The following is a 4,775-nucleotide window of genomic DNA, read 5'->3' on the forward strand; positions in this document are numbered from 1 at the left end:
TTTACAGAAAACCTCTAAATGTATCGGGTAATTAATCAGCAGTTTATGTTAAACAAAATTATTCATATATTTTGAACTGTAAATCCCATTTTAGCATATTATATATATGAAATTTGATCCAAAAAATATGTAGAATTTAAATATGATGTTATTTTTAGCTGTTATATATTTCTAAAATATTATTTTTGGTCCAAGCTTAATCTATAGTGCACGGTCTATATTTCTTTCGTACCGTCGATGGACCGAATTGCAAATAAACATCCATTAAAACTAGATTGGAAGAAAAAAACATCTAGAACCACATATGCACTTATGAAAGCCCTCGTGGGAAAAAACAACATATTTCTCGTCTTATTCCGAAAGAGCATGGGCGCGTGAGCTCGCGCGAGAGAGAGAAAAAAAGAAACCTTATGACTGACCACATTTAAACTTATTTTCGTTGTGTAAGCACTGATGCCACTGTTGGCAACAACGTGTGGAACTAAAAGATATGAACCTATTAAGCTCTTATAAGTCATGGTTATTCAGTTAAGAACATGTGTTATTTTCTCTTATGCGGAGACCGGGGGCCCGCTTCCTCCTTCTAAAAAAAATATGTTATTTTCTCTCATGTTGTAACGCACGTGCTGTAATTAAATCTTGGTAGAACCCGCTCACATGCAGTTTGTTTGCTATGATTCGCAATTGGTAGTTCATACGATACGTCTGTCTTCAGCATGCTGCAGGAAGCGAACAATGCTACACATACATAAGTTTACATAAATTTTACAAATAGGTGGATTTTGATTAAAGATTAAGGAGAATGAGGGCCCCACCCTTCTTGAAAATCAGGGGGGAGTGGTTAGTTAAACAGAAAAAATCTTAGTCAGCGTGTAACCTTATGTAACTCTCTGTATGTCTAGCATTTTTGGCAGGACGCATACCAGTTCGCCTATAAAAATGGCACTGATGCTACAAATTACTACTCGAACTTCCGATGTAACACCAACTTGCGATCTAATGGAGGGAGAAAGAAGTCAGAAGTATTATTCCAAGTTGAAGTCCAAATGAGGCTCTGTTCTTGGCAGGGCTGCGAGATAGAACTTGTGCTCCAGCGGTGAGTGTTGCCGCTCCATCTCCACCTTGGCCCAGTGCAGCACCTCGCCGTCGAGCACGCTGCCCACCTCGCCGCCGTAGTTCCAGTTGCTTCTGTTGCTTGAGCTCTCCCCATAGCCTAGGTTCTCCGACACGTACAGCACGCAGCTGTAGTCTGCGGCTCTGAAGTTCAGAGTCTGAACCCGGCACCGTCGTCCGCGCCATCCTTGCCGCCGTCGAACTGGCCGTATAATGCTGCCGCACCAAGGTTGTCGGCGCACACCGGGAACAGGTCGAACACCGCCGGCTACTTGCGACGTAGCCGTGTCAGCGGTGGCTATGGCCTTGTGCATGTCGGGGTCGAGGCCTTGCTGGCGGAGCTTCTTCTTGATGCAGCTGTTCCAGAAGTTCTTGATCTCGTTGTCCGTACGGACATGCACGTGCGACGCCATCTGAGACCACCACACGCATCAGTAATTCGGTATGTTTTCTCCTAAATCTTTCTGCTAGCTTGATCGATCTTCGCACTGTGAAATTAATATGACCTAGATGCATGCATTGCACGGACGGACGGACCTGTTGACTATGAGGCCCTCCTCGTGCTTCGAGAATCAGCCGCGCTTTAGGTCGGGGTGGAGGGTAGTTGAGCCACCGGAGGCGGCACGTCTTGCCAATTGCCACACCGGTGCACGGTGCTGCCCGGCCAGCCTGGGGACGGAGCTCCAGCAGCCGACGCCGTGCCGGCTGATGTGGTTGCAGAGCTTCTCGTCTTCCTCGGGCGAGCACAGCCCCTTCCGGAGCTTTGGCTGCCCCACGCCGCCGGACGACTTGTAGTTGTAGGCTTGTAGCTACTTCCACCATCGAGCTAATTAAGCTAGCCAACGGCGACGGTTGCTTCCTTCCTCATCGATGGTTGCCTGGTATATATGGGAGAAGCGTAGGTGAGGCCCGACGACGAGTAGGCCCCTCCCGCCGACGTGCCGGCGCCGCCAGCAGGGTCTGACAAACCTCATATCACCTCCCCGCCTAGACTTGGTCGCGTCGAGCGAGCCGGTCATGTACTCGTGTTCCCCAGCTATGTTTACAAACTCCAGCTACAGACTCTGTCACATGCATGCTATTTCTATTTCGTCATCTGTACGCTCGCGTACTCCTAGTTTCCTACTACTGCTACTTGCCCGAAAGTCCACCATCTTCTCCTCGCAAGCTCATTTGAGCTCGCGACGAACGGTTAAATCCCAAAAAAACGAGAACAAAAAAAAAAGTGATTTCTTTCACAAACTTTGACAAATGTTTTCACTGTTTGCAGAAGTTCATCATAATGTTTTCGAACTTTAACATTCTTAGAAATCATGGCAAATAAAAAACAAAATAAGCACTCCAAAATGCTTTCGAAAATTACACTATTTAAGCATATCAAATCTCCTTTTTGCTACGAATTCCATGAATGTCATTTCATGATGAAATTTCGTGAACACTCGAAACTGTGCCACTGTTTACACAGGAAAAAACATTATTTTAAACCATACTATATTTTCTAAAATTTACTGTTCATCCAAGCTCATTTGACATCTGAGCTGAGAAAGACCACGTCCGAACTTGCCAAATTATACTTCATTTTTGAACCTCACCTGCTGCCTGCAACCACGCATACGTACTTGCGTTCGAGCAGGTGAGTGGGCTGAAAATTTGGGATAACATGCTGATGCGTGTGTGCTTGCAGGTGGTCTCAGATCGCGTCGCACCTGCCGGGCCGAACGGACAACGAGATCAAGAATTTCTGGAACAGCTGCATCAAGAAGAAGCTCCGCCAGCAAGTCGTCGACCCGGCCACGCACAAGCCCATGGCCTCCGCGGACACGGCCACAGCGGCATTGCCGGATGCGGAAGAGAAAAACCGTAACCCCCATGCCGCGGCGGCCGACGGCAGCCTCTGTCCGAAGCAGCCGGCGGTGTTCGACCCCTTCCCTGTGTGCGCCGAGTACGGCAGCAGGTTCGCCGGGGACGTCGGCGCGGCGAACGCTGAGGCATTGCATGGCCAGTTCGGCGGACGACGACGCCGGGTTCGGCGCCGGCAACTACAGCTGCGCGCTGGACGCGTCGGAGAACCTGGGCTACGGAGAGACCACGAGCAACAGCAGCAACTGGAACTACGGCGGCGAGGTGGGCAGCGTGCAGGACGGCGAGGTGCTGCATTGGGCCAAGGCGGGCCGGCCTTCGCCGACATGGAGCGGCAGCACGACGCGGCGCTGGAGCACAAGTTTTCGCTGCCATGCCAAGAACAGAGCCTCCTCGCAAGTTTTGAGTTCAACCTGGAACGATACGTCTGATCTTTTCTTCCTTCTCCTGTATATTTTTTACCCTGTTGATTTCTTGATTTTAGTGTTAAAGACGTTTTTATATTATGAAACGAAGAGGTTGATGTATTGTCATATGTTGGGTGTAAATCATTGGAGGCTCGTTATATACATCCTTTATTTTAAGTATCATATACTAGAAAACATTAGGCTAAGTCGGTCATATAAAAAAGAACTCGGCATAGACTTTGGAGTAATGCTACACATACATAAGTTTACACAAGTTCTACAACAAATGAATTTAATTAGAGATTAAGGGGAATGAGGGCCCCATCCCCTTGAAAATCAGGAGGGAGGAAAGAAGTTAGTTAAAAAGAAAAAATCCTAATCAATGTGCAACCCTTTATAAGTCTTTGTATACTTAGCATTTTTGTAGACTTTATGTCATTTGCAGAGCGCGGCTCAGAACACCCGGCATGCCCTCTAGCGACAATGGCAGAGATCTCTTATTCGGGTCCATGATTAAGGCTATAAGAGCATCTTCAAGTAAGACTTGTAAATTCAGGCCATCAAATTCCTGCGGACGCACCTTGTTAGTGACGGGGCATCTTCCTTATTTATTCGTCTGTACAGCCATATTTTTCATCTTCTTCTTCATATGTTCGGATTCGCACATGATTGGTGAAGAGGAAAAGAGGAAAAAAAAAGTGATCCAGGGTGGGGTTACCTCCTATATGACGCACTGACTGGGTGTGGCCGGGCGCGTCCGTGAGCCCTTTTATTCTTCTCATATTTAAGATTGATATGAGAGTTCGCCGATAATCTGGTTGGGTCATTTTTTTTCTCTTTCATGTCCGATCACTGATCGGGCGCGTCCGCAGAGTTATGAGGGGTCATTTAAGGAATCCGGTTGTAGATGCTTTAAATGTCCTCCGGTCTAAAAAGACCAAGATTTTCAACATATATAAATGAAAGACGTGCTTGGTCAATAAGACTCTTCACAACAACTTCTGGATCTGGAAAACTAACACTAGATCCAGGAGTTTGTGCTCAATGGGAGATGATTGAGGTAGAATGAACAAAATTGACCTATGCGCGAAACAATTTCATAAAGTGAACCATGTATTATTTTTTTGCACTCAGCTCGTCCTTTTGTCTGACGCCCGACAATTAGGTGGTGCACTAAACTATGCAATGCCTTACCGACAGGCGTGATACACCTGGTCAGCATGGCACCCCAGGCCCCACTCTTGATTGTGCAGTGTCTAGCTCAAAGGAGCCACACTACCTTATATTAAAATCGTTGTAAATTTTAATTTGTGCATATGATGAAAACGTGTCTTATATGAATGTTATGCATTTTTCTGTGTTCTACGCAATTGTGGCATTTTAAAACTATGTTAG

The 4,775-nt window shown here is 46.6% G+C and overlaps 1 pseudogene; it reads left to right on the forward strand.

The window, feature by feature from the left end:
• The first annotated feature begins 910 nt into the window (after positions 1 to 910).
• On the forward strand, positions 911 to 3,563 carry LOC123417031 (annotated as a pseudogene).
• The last annotated feature ends 1,212 nt before the right edge of the window (positions 3,564 to 4,775 follow it).

Source organism: Hordeum vulgare, chromosome 1H (genome assembly GCF_904849725.1).
Source record: "Hordeum vulgare subsp. vulgare chromosome 1H, MorexV3_pseudomolecules_assembly, whole genome shotgun sequence".
Taxonomy (NCBI): Eukaryota; Viridiplantae; Streptophyta; class Magnoliopsida; order Poales; family Poaceae; genus Hordeum; species Hordeum vulgare.